The following is an 18758-nucleotide window of genomic DNA, read 5'->3' as shown; positions in this document are numbered from 1 at the left end:
TCTTGTGGGATGTGGAAGAAAAGAATACTGATAGATATTTAACGATAAGAGTCAAAATTTGAAATATGGACAAGTATTCTCAGCCTCCTAAAAAATATGTCAATTTCTCCGGAAAAGATTTTAACTACTATATTTAGTAAAGTAGCAACTGAGTGGTCAAAATTGTATATTTTCTCCTTACTCAATTCCCTGCCTCAGACAACATCCCATAGAAAACTTAATGTAAATTCTGGAAATATAAAAGAACATGAGTAAAATTACAACACGGGGAAGAGTTATATAAATTATAAAATGTAATTCATGGCCCCATTTTTGGCCTGAAAAGATTAAAAAACACACACATTTGTATCATCAACTTATAAAGTCAAAGCAAAAATAAAAAACTATCTAAAGTAGCATTAGAAGGAATTTTATAGCATTAGCTCTTCATACTAAAAAAAAACTCTAAAATCAAGGATCTCAAGTACCACCTGGAAAGCTAGAAAACTAAGAGCAAATTTGGTCCAAAGTAAGTAATGAAATGATAAAGGTAAGAGCAGAGATTAATAAATTTAAAAAGTAAGCAAAAGAGAAAAACCGGTAACATTTAATTGTTTTTTTTTTAATTTGAAAAAATCAATAGAATCAATAAAATCTCAAGGTATACAAATCAAGATTTCACAAAAAGAAAAGACACAATTCACCAGACAGGATTTCACCAAGAATCTTAAGGACATTAAAATTCTAGGCTTCTGAGAATATATACCAATGCTGATGAGAGCAGGCCATCCCTAATAACTTTATGACAGGAGGCATAATCAACTTTTACACTTCAAACGTAAACCTATCAAACCCAGAATATTTAAAACACTGATAAAACCATCTAGCAACTTTGTGTATTTATTGGTAAAGAGCAGATTTTGCCCTTTTATTTTATGTAATACTTTTAGCATGTGTTTTAGAGAGAATGGAAAAGAACAGAAGTTGCTATTCACACGTCAGATTTAGAAAGTAACATAAACTAAAAGTGGAACTATGTCAAAGAAAACCTAGTCTACAGAGACTACAACTGGCTGACAGTGACAAGGAAGTAGACAATTGGGCTGGAAGAAGATGGCTGGGAATAAAGCCAAAATACCTGGTGCACGTTGTGAAAAAAATATACTTGATGAATAGATTTCAGGCTGCAAAAACAGAAAAAACACAAATTTTTAAACTTGTAAACACTAATCAGTATTTGTGCTCAGTCCCTTCCATGTGAAGATTCATGAAATCATATGAACAGAATTAAGGAATCACTTTTGGCAAACGTTTAAGGGAAGAAATCAAGATTATTCTTGTTAAATCTTTGAGAGTTTTCAAGATGAAAAGAAAATACTTTTACATCACCCTTGAGTATGATTTTTTAGACTAGTAGGTATATTTTTAGATACAGTTTCAGTGGTATAGGCAAAAAAACAAACATTATAATAAAAAATGTTTTAATTTTAAGAATGAAGATAAAGGAAAACAATAATAAAAACTGTTAAGGAGTCACATAAAAGAAATAAAACACAAGTACAAGCAACAACAGCAAAAATGTATTGATACTGTCCTTTAATAGATATATAATTGAAACAATTTCTCAGATTTCAATGTGAGCATAATTTAGATTAACGCACAGTATCTTTGAAGAGGTTAAAGACAACAACCACCACCAAAAATAAGCAACGAATCGCCATTTTTTTTTTTTTTTAGTTTTTTTTAATTGTATTTTATTGTTTTTGGTAAAGGTTTACAACCTACACAGCATTTAGGTTCCCATTCAACAATTTCTATACAAGTCGTTCAGTGACATTGTTTACATTCTTCAAAATGTGTGAATATTCTCATTATTTCCCTTCTGGTTGTTCTGTTTCCATTGATCTAGTTTCCCTGACCCTTTACATTCTCATCTTTGTTTTAAAGTAATTGTCGACCATTTGGAAATAACCATTTTTCTTGATGTGAGCTGTCCATTTACCTACCTGATATTGAGAAGATCTTGGTAATTTTCTTCGAGGCTTGTAATTCTATAATTTATAAATCTAAATCTATACTTATATAAAGAATCTGATAAAATAGTTTGGCCATAGGCCAAATGTAAACAAACAGAAAAAAAAAATCCTTGGCCTTTCCTGAACTCTTTAGGCAAAGGAAAACGAAAGGATTAAAACAAACCTTCTTTGACTTTTAATTTTGTTTCTGATCAGAAGATTTCCAATCTGAAGAAGAAAGTTCTACAGGAAAGTATTCACTGATTTCTGCATTACCAGAGAGAAGGGTATAAAAGATACCACAAAAGTATCTAATCATCAGCTAGAGTGTAAGTCCAGTGCCCACACTGGAGGTGTGGGAAGAAACCATTATTCATTGCCTCAGCATGAGGGGCTGAAGAAGTAAATGAGAGTGTACGATAATGATGCTTTGTGCCAAATGAATACTTGTCACTCCCAATCATTCATTATAACTGGGAGAGGAAAAGAAGAATTACCACAGAAATCACTTTTATCCATTTTCTTTTTTCTTGATGCAATCAACGCAAGAGGACACGGCTAGTAGAATGGTCTCATGCAAGTCTGTGACAACAGATTTTTGTATCTTATAGAGTACACAAATATCTGGCTACATAAAGTTGCTATGCTGTTTTGTTATCACTTGGTCCATTCTGCTTCAGAATTCATTACGTAAGCATGATCTCTCTGTAAGTAATGACAGTGAAAGACTTGATAAAGGACAAGATTTTCAGTACGTAAAATAAAATTTAAGAAGAATCACCTATCTTTCTTTGAGTCAAAGAAATCATAAATTAAGATGGCTGATTCCCAGGAAAATTCCTCAAAGAACATATACAAAGGTAGGTCGAACCTGTATCATGAACCTACATGAGGGTTAGTTCCAGGTCCTCCTGATGAGTGGGAAAGAACCCCATTTTCTTCCAGCCCACTTCACACCCCACAAAAGAGGTCGTTTGTCTGGATAAGTACTTACTTAGTGCGGTACAGTTTGTTATTTGAAATGTCTGCACAATAATGTTGAAATATGATTCATTTCTTACAGTTCTGCTTTCCTCTTAGTAGGTCAGTACAGTGAGCCCTCCCCTCTATATTTCCCTTATCACTAACTCAGTCAATTACATTAGAAATATATTGACTATACTGTTGATGTGTTAGCTGTTGTGTAGGGAAAGTACCACAAGTAGGTTTTGTTGAGTAACATGTTGTCCCCATTAAGTACATCCCCATAATTTGTATATTGTTTCTTATTTGACAAATAGCCTTAAGAGATGCATTTGTTGTCCATAGGAATATTCTTAGCAGATAATTTTTGTTTTACAGTTAAAAACAAGCACAACAAAAACCCATTGCTGTCGAGTCCATTCCGACTCAAAGCGACCCTATAGGATAGAGTAGAACCACCCCACAGGGTTTCCAAGGAGTGGCTGGTGGATTCAAACTGCTGACTCTTTGGTTAGCAGCCAAACGCTCAACCACTGCGCCACAGGACAATTTTAATTTAAAAATTGGAGTTGATTCTGGCTATAACTAGACATTTGATAAAAAACAAAACACATTTTTTTGTTACTGTTATTTCACTCACTCACCCCTTACCCTATCCTGAAGCAATTGTTTTATGTTAGTTAGCAACTTTGAAATCAACCAAGTTTCTGGCACAAGCCATAGGCCCTTAATAATAATTAATCTAACAGATGCCTGAGGCCTTTATGGAAAAAAATGCAAAATGCTATTAAAGGACAGAGAAATGGTCTGAATGAATGTAGGACTACACCATGCTCATTAATGGAAAAAATAATATTGTGAAGATTGTACCAAAAATCCAAAGCTGTTGCCGGCTAATAGATTCCAACTCATAGCAGCCTTATAACAGAGTAAAGTTGCCCCGTACGGTTTCCAAAGAGTGGCTGGTGGATTCAAACTGCTGTCCTTTCGGTTAGCAGCTGAGCTCTTGACCACTGCGCCACCAGGGATGCATGAAGATTATAATTCTCCACAAATAAATGTATTAATTTAAAACAGTTCAAATATTTACAGAATCCTGAATTCTATCACCTTTCCCTGTGTTCCCCATTTCCCTGGGTGATAGAACATACAGGCTACTAGGAATAAATGAGTCCTGGGCTCTGCTGGAATCAAAACCAAGAAAACAAGAGAAACGGTCCAGCGTTTTACCCTCTCCCCCACTCCTATGGTCTAGGTATACATCTGGAGAACTGGGGGCAAGAGAAAACGGTCATTTATTTATACAAGAAAAATAAATGTCATAAAATAGACACGAAAATTATGGTAAAGAAGAAAAGTAATGAAGGACTTGTTATTAGAGATATCAAGATAGAATCTAAAATCGTTGCATTCAATTCAATCTGGTAGTATTTTACAGACAGCCAAATAGCCTAAAGTATTCAAAAAGTTAAGTCTATTCCTTTTAATCAAAAAAGAAAGGTATTTTCCATAAGAGTCATAGAGAAGACCTCTATTTATGCTATTTGGCCAGACCTGGGTTACATAGCTGCCCCCAGACCAATCATTACCCAACAAAGATTACTATTACTGGTTTAGGCGACCAGCCATTGAATTTGGGGCTGATTTTTCTTCTCTTGGAGCTTAAGAATCTTCTCTGCTTCTTCAACAAGTTGAATAATCTCTTAAAATGAATAAGGGTAGATATCAGGTATTCAATATTTCTCACAATGCAAAGACAAGTCGAGCAGTGTACAAGATAGAAAATATAGGAATGTATACTTAAGAGCATGATAAATGATAAAAACAGTTCAATTCAGCACGGAGAAAGGGTGGATATTAAAGAACAGTGGAGAGACGATCTGTAATTGACCTGGCAGAAAAATAAAATGGGCCTCCTTCGTACATCATAAATTATCCTTGATTCCAGAGGGATTATGTATTTAAAAATACAAAATAAGATAATAAAAATCTTAGAAGGAAACCTTGAAAACCACATGTAAAATACAAGAGCAGAGGAGACTTCAATCATAACTAAAAGCCAAAAAGCTGTAAAAGATAAAAGCATTCGAAAAAAAATTTCGTTACAGCAAAATAGAAACAAAGCTAATCCACAAAAAAGTAATGCCATTAAAGAAGGGTTTATTTCTTTAAATTGCCAAATGCTCTTACAAATTCACAAGAAAAACACATGCAGTCTAATAGAAAAAGATACCAATAGACACTTCACAGAGATGTAAACCCCAAGAGCCAACGCACATATGAAGAGATGCTCAGATTCCCTAGTAATCAAGGAAATGCCAGTTGGAGTAACAATGAGATATCACTCTACCTATCAGAATGGCTAAAATTAAAATGAGCTATATAGGGTCGCTATGAGTCGGAATTGACTGGACAGCACTAGGTTTGGTTTTGGGGTTATAATCCCGATTGTTGATAGTGACTGGGAAAAGAGGTACTTTCATAATTGCTAGTAAAAATACGATACACTAAAACCTTTTTGGAAAGCAATTTGGCAACTTACATTAAAACTAAAAATACAAATACCCACTCCTGAGAATCTATCCTACAGAAATAAAGGCACATAAGGACCTATGCACCTGGATGTTTATTGCAGCAATATTTGTTTTGGCAAGAAACTGGCAACAAAGTGAATCTCCAATATTAGAGAAATGTCTGGATACATCGTGACACATCCACACCATTAGTTATTCTATTGCTATTTAAAATTAATGAATTAGAAGGTTATCCGTTGAATTGGATGTTATTGAGTGACAAAAGGAATTGCAGACACGTGTACAGTGTGATACCATAGTAATAAAATCAACAGTGACAAAAATAAATCTTGCCTTTATATAAATAGATAAAACCCAGAACCCATACATGTATTTATACAGAATATGTAAAGGCACAAACTGTGTTGTACCAGGCACCTTGAAAGCAGAGACCAAAACCAAACTCATTGCTATAGAGTCGACTCGAACTCACAGAGACCTTATAGGACAGATTAGAACTGCCCCATAGGGTGTCCAAGGCTGTAAACTTTACAGAAGCAGACTGCCACATCTTTCTCCCTCGGAGCGGTGGCTTCGAACTGCCAACCTTTTGGTTAGCAGCCAAGCACTTAACCACTATGCCATCAGGGTTCCTTAAAAGCAGAGAAGATGGGGAATACATATACTGACATTGGGGGAGGGAGAAGGAGGAGGAGGACAGTCAAGAAAAAACGAAATGTGAAAAAGGCCGTGCTAAAAAATAAGGCATATATTACGTGCTCAGCTGCTCTTTGGTTTGAACTGACACGAATGATATCGTCCTAGACTACAGCTAAGGGGACAGATGAGAAGGTTTTCTGAAGGTTCTGAGTTTCAAAGATCTATCCTAAAATTTGAAAACCCCTTTATCTCCATGCTCTGCTCCCAAGCTTCATTTCATTTCTGCTAAGAAGTCCCTTCTCTGAAGTTATTCAGTCTAAAGCTCCCTCCCCTACCCACCACCTCTCCCACTCCCCATCACAATCCCTAATATGCTTCGCGATACACCAAAGTAAGAGGGAACAAGTACCTAATAAGCTAGAATTTGCCAGAACCAACAATATGTATATAGCAATATAGAGTTATTTAAAAGGCTTTTTTCTCTGCATGGCTGGTTAGGGCCGATGTGTATGGTGCAAGACCTTGGTAGTCATTCCAAAGATATAATATTACTTCACTCATTGTTCTAATATCAGTGTTTTTCTTTGCAAGTACTTGAAGGGCCTCCCAAGCAGGTCTAAGGGCTCTGTAGGACCCAGGCCACCACTGTATTTGTGAAATAAACACGGATAGAGATCTCCAAGCAACTCCCAAGCTGAACACACTGGAGTCAGAGCCTTCAGCAAGTCAAGCAGTGTAACTGGGTGGAACCAGGTTCTGTGGGGTTGGAAGCGTATAGAATTTGAGGGTCATCTATAAGAAAAAGAATGCAAATTACATATATATATGACATCTATATTTTAAGCATTTATTTAAAATTATGTATCTATATATAATGTATGTAATACAGTAAAATTAAAAATGTAAAAGTACAAGGATACTTGAATGTCAGTAACAAGGAAATCAATTTTTAAAATCTTATTCTAGTTTGTTCTTAGGTACATGATGTCGTTGTTAGGTGCCATCGAGATGATTTTGACTCATAGCGACCCTATGTACAACAGAATGAAAAGCTGCCCGGTCATGTTCCATCCTCACAATCCTTGTTATGCTTGAGCCCATTGTTGCAGCCACTGTGTCAGTCCATCTCGTTGAGGGTCTTCCTCTTTTTCCCTGACCCTCCACTTTACCAAGCATGATGTCCTTCTCCAGGGACTGGCCCCTCCTGATAATATGTCCAAAGCATGTGAGACTGTGAGATGTAGTTTTGCCATCCTTGCTTCTAAGGAACATTCTGGTTGTACTTCTTCCAAGACAGATTTGTTCATTCTTGGCAAAACCAAAAAAAAAGAAAACCAAACCCACTGCCGTCAAGTCGATTCCAACTCATAGCGACCCTATGGGACAGAGTAGAACTGCCCTGTAGAGTTTCCAAGGAGCGCCTGGTGGATTCGAACTGCTGACCTTTTGGCTAGCAGCCGTAGCACTTGACCACTGTGTCACCAGGGTTTCCTCATTCTTGGGAGTACAAGCCATATTCAATACTCTTTGCCAACTCCATAATCCAAAGGCATCAATTCTTCTTCAGTCTTCCTTATTCATTGTCCAGCATTCCCCTGCATATGAGGCAATTGAAAACACCATGGCTTGGAACAGACACACCTTAGTCCTTAAGGTGACATCTTTGCTTTTTAACAGTTTAAAAAGGTCTTTTCCAGCAGAACTGCCCAATGTGATATGCCATTTGATTTCTTGACTACTGCTTCCATGGGTGTTGATTGTGGATCCAAGTAAAATGAAATCCTTGACAACTTAAAAATCCATTACCAACTGCTCTGACACCGATCACAGTAGAGGGTCCCCAGCAGAGCAGGAGAAAAATGTGGAACAAAATTCCAGTTCACAAGAAAAAAAGACCAGACCTACTGGTCTGACAGAGACTGGAAGAACCCCCAAGACTATGCCCCCTGGACACCCTGCTAACTCAGAACAAAAGCCACTCCCGAAGTCCATCTTTCAGCCAAAGATTAGACAGGCCTATAAAAACAAACAATAGCACATGTGAGGAACATGCTTCTTGGTTCAATCAAGTATAAGAGACTAAATGGGCAACACCTGCCCAAAAGCAAATCTGAGAAGGCAGGAAGGGACAGGAAAACTGGATGAATGGACACTGAGAACCCGAGGTATAAAGGGAAAGGGGGAGAGCGCTGACACATTGTGGGGACTGCAACCAACGTTACAAAACAATTCATGTATAAGTTTTTGAATGAGCAACTAATTTGTGCTGTGAACTTTCACCTAAAGCACAATAAAATTTAAAAAAAATTCATTAGAAGATATTTGGGCACACTTTTCGTCTGCAGTGTGGCAATGTTTATAGTGAGTGTTCTTCATACGTTTAATGGTGATACTCTTGTCTTCATATTTTATAGTGTTGTTATACAGCAGCTATGCTAGTTGACTTTTAATGATGACTTTTTGAACAAGTTGGGTTTTCTTGAACCAGTTATTTGCAAGAGGTTCCTGCATTGGGAAAGCCAAGGTAGAAACATTCCACTATAGCTGGGTCTCACAAAAGAAAGACTCTCTTCTTTTCTGATCCCACTAAAATTTCTCTGTATTACTCCTCACGGATTCCCATTGCATTTGTTACTCTAAAGCAAACTGGATTGACTGATAGCATGCATGCAAGTGTGTGTGTATGTGGTGTCTAATTATGTTCTCACCCAGGTCATACATGGATGGCACTGATACCCATTGCGTGTTGCTCCCCAGAAACACATATTTCCACACACGGTTTTTTATTTTCCAGGTACGGAATATTGCTTTAGACTTTGGGGAGTACTGTACTTCAGGAATTTTAGTTTTGTTTGCTACTTCTAAGGTGTGTTGCACGTGGGTTCTCAATACTGAGCTATACCCTCGGTTTCCCTCTTTTCCCCTCCCATGAGTTGTGCTTTTAGCATCCCACATAAATATTTTGCGGTTTGGTCTTGTTTTGTAGAAAATGAAGTTTGTGGGTTTTGTTTTCTACTTTTGCTGGATTGGAAACCCTGGTGGCGTAGTGGTTAAGTGCTACGGTTGCTAACCAAAAGGTTGGCAGTTCAATCAACCAGGCACTCCTTGGAAGCTCTACGGGCAGTTCTACTCTGTCCTATAGAGTCGCTATGAGTCGGAATTGACTTGACAGCAATGGGGTTTTTCTGCTGGATTGTTTCCAGGAAGAAAATAGGAATGGTGTCTTAACCAATCGTATTTATACGAGAAAGCAGTGCTTTATTTTAATATGTGTGTTATTCTCTATATTATTATTTATATTTTTCACAGCTTTTAATTATTCAGTATTAACACTTTAAAAGGAAGCCTGTTATAAAGAAATAACTATAACCCAAATAAAATGTTTGGTTTGATTCTTATCCAAGAAAAGAGGAAACGAAGGAAAATAACGTTTGGTGATTGAGCACTGTATTTCTGCCATATTAAAGTAACCCTAAGACCTTAGTGAATCAACACAACAAAAATTTATTTCTTTATCACATTTTATGTCCAAAACTGCTCTAAACAGTGATTCAAGGAACCAGGCTGATGGAGGGCCTGCAATCTGACAGCTGCATCAAAGGAAACACCAGTCATTGTTACTGCAGGAGGGGAAAAGTGAGCTAGAGATTTGCATGTGGTGTTTGACCAGGCTTGGAAGTGGCTTATAGCACTTCTGTCTGCATTCCTTTGTCCATAACACAGTAATACGGCATACTGAGAAATGTAGCCCTCTTATGTGCCCAGGAAAAGAAAAAATGAGCATGGATTTGGAGAGTACGTAGCATTGTCTGTGAAAAACTTGTGAAAAATAGAGATAATGACATAGAGAATAACACATATATTAAAATAAAGCACTGCTTCCTGGTATGAATAGAATTGGTTAAGACACCATTCCTATTCATAGCCACCATGTGGGCAGTATCATACCTATATTATCACAGTCAGTCTTCATAAAAACAACATGAGATAATGACTGTGATCCATGGATGAGGAAACTGAGACTGAGAGAAGCAATTTAACTTACCTGAAGTCAAACTGAAAATAAATGGAAATACTGAGGAAACACACACATATACCCACACGCCAGACATATGTGTCTAGTTTATAAATATATACTATATATATTTTTTAAAAGACAGTTGCCGTTAATTCCAACTCATGGTGATTCCATGTGTGTCAGAGTAGAGCTGTGCTCCACAATTTTTCAATGGCTGATTTTCGGGGAGTAGATTGCCAGGCCTTTCTTCTGTGGTGTCTCTGGGTAGACAAGAAACACCAGCTTTTCAGTTAGCAGGCAAGTGTTTAACCTTTCACACCACCCAGTGACTCCATATACTTATTCTCTCTCTCTCCATGTATATATTTAGCAGCTGAACTCTTAATCATATGGAGCCCTGGTGGCACAGTGGTTAAAGCAATCAACTGCTAACAAAAAATCTGCACTTTGAACCCACCAGCTGCTCCACAGAAAAGAAGATGTGGCAGTCTGCTTCTGTCAAGATTTACAGCCTTGGAAACTCTATGAGGTTGCTATGAGTTGGAATCGACTCGACGGTAATGGGTTTGGTTTTGGTTTTATGTGTGTGTAAAAAAAAAAAATTTTTTTTTATATAAATTATATATATATATATATAATATATATATAGTCATGGATGGAATTATGTCCCCCCCAAAATGCATGTATCAATTTGGCTGGGCCATGATTCCCAGTATTTTGTATGATTTTCGTATATGTTGTAAATCCTGCCTCTATGATGTTAATGAGGGAGGATGGGTGGCAGCTGTGTTAGTGAGGCAGGACTCAATCTACCAGATTGGATTGTGTCTTGAGATATAAAAGAAAGAATCAAGCAGAGAGACAGGGGGACCTCATACCACCAAGAAAGCAGCGCTGGGAGCAGAGAGCGCCCTTTGGACCCGGGGTCCCTGAGCAGAGAAGCTCCTAGTCCTTCCAGGCGAAGACTGATGAGAAGGCCAACAGAGAGAGAAAGCCTTCCCCTGGAGCTGACACCCTGAATTTGGACTGTTGGCCTACTTTACTGTGAAGAATTAAATTTCTCTTTGTTAAAGCCATCCACTTGTGGTATTTCTGTTATAGCAGCACTGGATAACTAAGATATATATATATATATATGTTGTCGTACAGCAGAATGAAATGCTCCTTGGTCCTACACCATCCTCACAATCGTTGTTATGCTTGCAGCCACTTATTGTTGCAGCCAGTGTCAATCCATCTCATTGAGGGCTTCCTCTTTTTCACTGACCCTCTACTGTTTCAAGCAAGGTGTCCTTCTCCAGACACTGGTCTCTCCTGATTTTATATATATAGAGAGAGAGAGAGAGAGATGGAGACAGAGACAGAGAGAGAGCACGCCCTGGTAGCACACTGGTTAAGAGCTACAGTTGCTAACCAAAAGATCAGCAGTTCAAATCGATCTATCGCTCCTTGGAAACCCTATGGGGCAGTTCTGCTCTGCCCTGTAGGGTCACTATGAGTCAGAATCGACTTGACTTTAACGGATTTTACATATATATAGCTTAGAAACACTGCATTAGATCTTCCATTGAGAATACTGACTCACATAAAAGCAGTTGTGCTTAGAGAAATACCTAAAAGAACATACATATACTTTTACTTTAAAATGGAGCCCACATCTCTGTTTTAGGGTTATGAAAAATGTAAATCTCTGATTAGTATTGTTACCCCACAAATCATCAATAATTTGAGAATGTATAACCTGTAATTATTCTTACCCATTCTTTTCATTTGGGGCTTAAAAAAAAATACTTCTGAATGTCGATAGTCTTCATCCGAGGCAAATTCTTCACATTGCCAAAGCTTGGACAAAGCAGTTTATATGCCTATTTCTTGCACTTTTTTGGACATTTTAACATCTTCATTTAGTATTTTAAATTTCACAGATGTCCATTTAACTGCCTGGACAATTTAGAGAATAAGTAGTAATTAAACACTATTTCCTTTAACAGTAATAAAGCTTGCAAAGGAGTAAAACAAAATAAGTATCTGGTGACATTTGTGTTTTAACAAACACACTTTAAAAGAGTAGAAGAAAGTGACATCCATCAGCAGAAGCCTCTTCAGCATTTCAGAATCAAATACCCCAAACCAATAAGTGGAACTGATATAAATAGCCATTATTTTTGTCCTACGAGGAGAAGTTGTTAGAAACCCTGGTGGCATAGTGGTTAAGTGCTACAGCTGCTAACCAAAAGGCCAGCAGTTCGAATCTACCAGGTGCTCCTTGGAAACTCTGTGGGGCAGTTCTACTCTGTCCTATAGGGTCACTATGAGTTAGAATCAACTTGACAGCAACAGGGTTGGAGAAATTGTTTAACATCGATTTGGTAACTTGCAACACTGACCTCACAGCTCAGAACTGTAATTCTAAATGATTTTTTCCCCTTAGCTTTCTGAGTGGTAAAGTGCAGCCTTACTCTATAGAATGCATGCCAAAGAGGGGATTTGAAGGGTATCCACTTAATATTACTTTATAGTCTCTTTCACTTCTCACATTCTCTGGCTCTCTATTGCTCTGAAAGTTTAAAGATATCCATCTGCTCTACATAGTATTTTTTCTATTATCTGGCTAGGAAGGATACTGTGATGTGCTGATTAATTCGATATTCTGGTTAACTGAATTAGCATAAATCTCCAGGAATAACCAGTTTTCCAAGAGAATGTGATTCAATGCAATAATGTCAGCTATGATTGAATATGTAATGTGGTTAACTGATTGCCTTGCTTGTTTTCAAACATTCATGCCTAAAGCTTGTACTGAATACTGGGTATAATATATTATCACAGTCGGTCTTCATAATAACAACATGACGTACTGATTGTAATCCATGGACGAGGAACTGAGATTGAGAGAAGTCATTTAATTCACTTGAAGTCAAACAAAAGGAAATGCAATACTGAGTTTATTACTTAATACACACACACATACACCTGATGTGAGAGTGGATAAGGAGATTCATATTATTTAAAATCCTTTGATTACTCAAATTAAGTATCAGTGTCTTGAAGTTTATTAAGACCATTTTCAATTTTTTTTCAAATAATTCAATGAAATTCTGAACTGTAGTATGTCTGTTATTTTCACAGTACCCTACCAAAGCCAATATAAAATACCAAAACCGCCAAACCCATTGCTGTCCAGTCGATTCCAACTCATACCGACCCTATAGGACAGAGTAGAACTGCCACACAGGGAGTCCAAGGCTGTAAATTTTTATGGAAACAGACTGCTGCATTTTTCTCCCTTGGAGCAGCTGGTGGGTTCAAACCACTGACCTATCTTAGTGGGTAGGTGCTTTAACCACTGCGCACCCAGGGCTTTTCAATACAAAACAGAGGATTCTTATTTTTATTCCCTTAGCCATTTAACATTTTTAACTTTCGGGCTAAATGGACAGATAAAAAAGTTTGACTCAAATAGACATAAGTATAATCATTTCAATCTACATAAAGAAAATTTGGGCTGTATGTTTGGGGTAATATATTTTAAATAATAAGAAATATATATAATGCAAACACACTAGAAACAATACCTTTATTTTGTAAAAAATAATTAGCATATCATTTTATTAAACTGAGTTAAGAAATCTACTTATTCTGGATGTTGTTAGGTGCCCTCGAGTCAGTTCCTAATCATAGTGACCCTATATACGACAGGATGAAACACTGCCCCATCCCGCACCATGCCCACAGTCGTTATTATGTTTGAGCCCATTGTTGCAGCCACTGTGTCAGTCCATCTCATTGAGGGTCTTCCTCTTTTTCGACGACTCTCTACTTTACCAAGCATGATGTCCTACCCCAGGGACTGATCCCTCCTGATAACATGTCCAAAGTACATGAGACGAAGTCTCGCCATCCTCGCTTCTAAGAAGTATTCTGGCTGTACTATTCCAAGACAGACTTGGTCGTTCTTCCGGTAGTCCATGGTATATTCAATATTCTCCACAAACACCATAATTCAAAAGCATCAATTCTTCTTTGGTATTCCAGCTTTCACATGCATATGAGGTGATTGAAAACACCATGGCTTGGGTCAGGCACGTCTTAGTCCTCAAACTGACATCTTTGCTTTGTAACCCTTGAAAGAGGTCTTTTGCGGCACATTTGCCTAGTGCAATATGTCATTTGATTTCTTGACCGCCATTTCCATAGGCGTTGATTGTGGATCCAAGTAAAATGAAATCCTTGACAATGTCAATCTTTTCTCTGTTTGTCATGATGTTGCTCATTGGTCCAGTTGTGAGGATTTTTTGTTTTGTTTATGTTGAGGTGTAATCTATACTGAGGGCTGTGGTCTTTGATCTTCATCAGTAAGTGCTTCAAGTCCTCTTCACTTTCAGCAAGCAAGGTTGTGTCATCTGCGTAACGCACGTTGTTAATGAGTCTTCCTCCAATACTGATGCCCCATCCTTCTTCATATAGTCCAGCTTCTCAGATTATTTGCTCAGCATATAGACTGAATAAGTATGGTGATAGGATACAACTCCAACACACGTCTTTCCTGATTTTAAACAATGCAGTAACTCCTTGTTCTCTTTGAATGGCTGCCTCTTGATCTATGTACAGGTTTCCCATGAGCACAATTAAGTGTTCTGGAATTCCCATTCTTTGCGATGCTATCCATAATTTGCTATGATCCACACAGTTGAATGCCTTTGCATAGTCAAGAAAATATAAGTAAACATCTTTCTGGTATCCTCTGCTGTCAGCCAAGATCCATGTGACATCAGCATTGATATCCCTCATTCCACATCCTCTTCTGAAACCGACTTGAATTTCTAGCAGTTTCTTGTCAATGTACTGGTGTAACTGTTTTTAAATGATCTTCAACAAAATTTTATTTGCCTGTGATATTAATGACATTGTTCAATAATTTCCACATTCTCTTGGATCACCTTTCTTTGGAATGGGCACGAACATGGATCTCTTCCAGTCAGCTGGCCAGGCAGCTGTTTTCCCAAATTTCTTGGCATAGATAAATGAGCATCTCCAGCGTTGCATCTGTTTGTTGAAATATCTCAGTTGGTATTCCATCAATTCCTGATGCCTTGTTTTTCGACAATGTCTTTAGTCCAGCTTGGACTTCTTCCTTCAGTACCATCAGTTATTGATCATATGTTACCTATTGAAATGGTTGAACTTCCACGAATTTTTTTGGTACAGTGACTCTGTGTATTCCTTCCATCTTCTTTTGATGCTTCATGCCTCGTTTAATATTTTGCCCATAGGGTCTTTCAATATTGCAGCTCTATGCTTAATTCTTTTCTTCAGTTCTTTAAGTTTGAGAAATGTTCTTCCCTTTTGGTTTTCTAACTCCAGGTCTTTGCACATTCCATTATGATACTTTACTTTGTCTTCTTGAACCACCCTTTGAAATCTTCTGTTGAGCTCTTTTACTTCATCATTTCTTCCATTAGCTTTAGCAAGTTTCAGAGTCTCTTCTGATATCCATTTTGGTCTTTTCTTTCCTATCTTTTTGATGACTTCATCATGCATGATGTCCTTTATGTCATCCCAAAACTTGTCTGGCCTTCAGTCATTAGTGTTTGGTGTGTCAAATCTATTCTTGAGGTGGTCTCTAAATTCACATGGAATATACTCAAATCCGTACCTTGGCTCTGGTGGACTTGTATTATTTGTCTTCAACTTCAATTTGAACTTGTATATGAGCAATTGATGGTCTGTTCTGCAATCAGCTCCTGGCCTTGTTCCGATTGATGATATTGTGCTTGTCCATAGTCTGTTTCCACAGAAGTGGTTGATTTGATTTCTGTGTATTCCATCTGGTGAGATCCACATGTATAGTTGCTGTTATGTTGTTGAAAAAAGGTATTCGGAATGGAAAAATTATTGGTCTTGCAAAATTTTATCATGCGATCTCCATGGTAGTTTCTATCACCAAGGCCATGTTTTCCAACTACTGATCCATCTTCGTTTCTAACTTCCACATTCCAATCACCAGTAATTATCAATGCATCTTGACTGCATGTGTGATCAATCTCAGACTGTAGAAGTTGGTAAAAATCTTCAATTTCTTCATCTTTGGCCTTAGTGGCTGATGGGTAAATTTGAATAATAACCATATTAACTGGTCTTCCTTGTAGGTATATGGATATTTTCTTATCACTGACAGCCTTGTACTTCAGGATAGATCTTAAAATGTTGTCTTCAATTTGTTATTCCCAGCATAATAGTCCATTTAAAAAAAAAAGTTGTCGTGGATTCCATTCTGATGCATAGCAACCCTGTAGGACAGAGTAGAACTGCCCCCATAAGGTTGTCCTGTGTATTTTGAGTGCCTTTCACCCTATGGGGCTCATCTTCTGGCACTAGATCAGACAATGTTCCACTGTTATTCATAAGGTTTTCACTGGGCAATTTTTTTAGAAGTAGATTGCCAGGTCCTTCCTCCTAGTCTGTTTTAGTCTGGAAGCTCCACTGAAACCTGTCCACCATGGGTGACCCAGCTGGTATTTGAAATACTGGTGGTATAGCTTCCAGCATCACAGCAACAGGCAAGCCACCACAGTACAACAAACTGATAGACAAGTGGTGGTACTTATTCTCAGTTTGCTGCAAATAATTAAAGAAATTAATACATATATGAATTTATGCTAGTCAAAATGCAATTCAAAAAATGAATAACTCATAGACGATTAAAAAGGAAACCTAGGTGATCTTGGGCTTCATGGTGACTTTGTTGATACAACACCAAAAGAATATATGAAAGAAAAAATTGATTAGTTAGACTTCATTAAAATTAAAAACTTCTGCTCAGAGAAAGACATTATTGAGAAAATGAAATAAAGCAGCTCACAAGGGCTTCTGTTCTCCTGTAGTTGGCTGCTGAGGCTGGTATCAGTCCCCTCGGCCCTGCTGGGGGACCAGAGGGGTCAGGAGCTGTGCCCTGTGCCTGCAACATCACAGCCCTCTCACCTGCCCTCCCACCATGTGTGCCAGGCCGTTGGCCCATAGTTGGCCTGCTCTGCACAGGAAGCTGAGAATGCGCCTGGCACTGCTCAGTCCACTTCCTGGCAGCATCTACCCACTGCTGCCCTAGGCTGCCTTAGCAACAGCAAGGCTGAGGACCAGCTCAATGAGAAGGCACAGCACTAGGCCAACATGAAGATGGAGAAGTAGCTGCAGAAGGACAAACAGGCCTACTGGGCCGTGCACCACCTGCTGCTGTTGGGTGCTGGAGAATCTGGTAAAAGCACTACTGTGAAGCAGCTGAGGATCCTGCATGTTAATGGGTTTAATGGAGAGCGCTGAGAAGAGGACCTGCAGGCTACAAGGAGCAACAGCAATGGTAGTGAGAAAGCTACGAAAGTGCATGACATCAAAAACAACCTAAAAGAGGCCATTGAAACCATCGTGGCTGCCATAAGCAACCTGGTTCCCCCTGTGGAGCTGGCCAACCCTGAGAACCAGTTCAGAGTGGACTACATTCTGAGCGTGATGAACCAATGGCTGGACTTTGATTTCCCTCTCACATTCTACGAGCGTATGCCAACACTCTCTAGGAAGATGAAGGAGTGCGTGCTTCCTAAGTGCTCCAATGAGTACCAGCTCATTGACTGCTCCCAGTACTTCCTGACAAGATCAGTGTCATCAAGCAGGCCAACTACCTGTCAAGCGACCAAGTTCTGCTCCTCTGTTGAGTCCTAACTTCTGGAATCTTTGAGACCAAATTCCAGGTGGAGAAGGCCAACTTCCTCAAGTTGGATGTGGGCGGCCAGCACGTTCACTACAAATGGATCCCATGCTTCAATGAAGTGACTGGCATCATCTGTGTGGTGGTCAACACCAGCTAGAACATGGTCTTTGGGGAGGACAACCAAACCAACCATCTGCAGGAAGCCCTGAGTCTTTTCAACAGTATCTGGAACAACAGATGGCTACCCACCATCTCTGTGATTCTGTTCTCAGCAAGCAAGACCTGCTAGTTGAGAAAGTCCTTGCTGGGAATTCCAAGATTGAGGACTACTTTCCAGAATTTGCTCGCTACACTACTCCTGAGGATGCTGCTTCTGAGCCCAGAGAGGATCCACGTGTGACCTAGGCCAAATACTTTATCCTCAATGAATTTTTGAGAATCAGCACTGCCAGTGGAGGTGAGCACCACCACGGCTACCCTACTTCACTTGCGCCATGGACACCAACATTAGAACTTTCACCGTGTCTTCGACAATTGTCACAGCATCATTCCACTCACGGACCTTCGTCAGTACGAGCTGCTCTAAGAAGGGAACCCCAAAATCAATTAAAGCCATAAGCACAATTAAAAGCAAAACGTAATTCTACAAGTAGATCACCAGGCCTTTCTTCTGAGGTGCCTCTAGGCAGACTCAAACCTCCGGGCTTTCTATAAGCAGCTGAGTGCATTAACCATTTACATCGCCCAGGGATTCCACACACATATTTAAAAAAAAAAAAACATTGTTGCCCAGTCGATTTCAACTCATAATGACCCTATAGTACAGGGCAGTTTCCCCATAGGATTTCCAAGGCTATAAATCTTCACAGAAGCAGACTCCCACATCTTTCTCCCATGGAGAGTCTTTA

At 38.6% G+C, this 18758-nt stretch overlaps 1 pseudogene; it reads left to right on the top strand.

The window, feature by feature from the left end:
* LOC100677575 (guanine nucleotide-binding protein G(s) subunit alpha-like) overlaps positions 1 to 18534 on the top strand; it is a 157842-nt pseudogene extending 139308 nt beyond the window's left edge.
* The last annotated feature ends 224 nt before the right edge of the window (positions 18535 to 18758 follow it).

Source organism: Loxodonta africana, chromosome X, assembly GCF_030014295.1.
Source record: "Loxodonta africana isolate mLoxAfr1 chromosome X, mLoxAfr1.hap2, whole genome shotgun sequence".
Classification (NCBI taxonomy): Eukaryota; Metazoa; Chordata; class Mammalia; order Proboscidea; family Elephantidae; genus Loxodonta; species Loxodonta africana.
The sequence above is the reverse complement of the archived record's forward strand: the minus strand, read 5'-3'. Positions and strand labels throughout refer to the sequence as shown.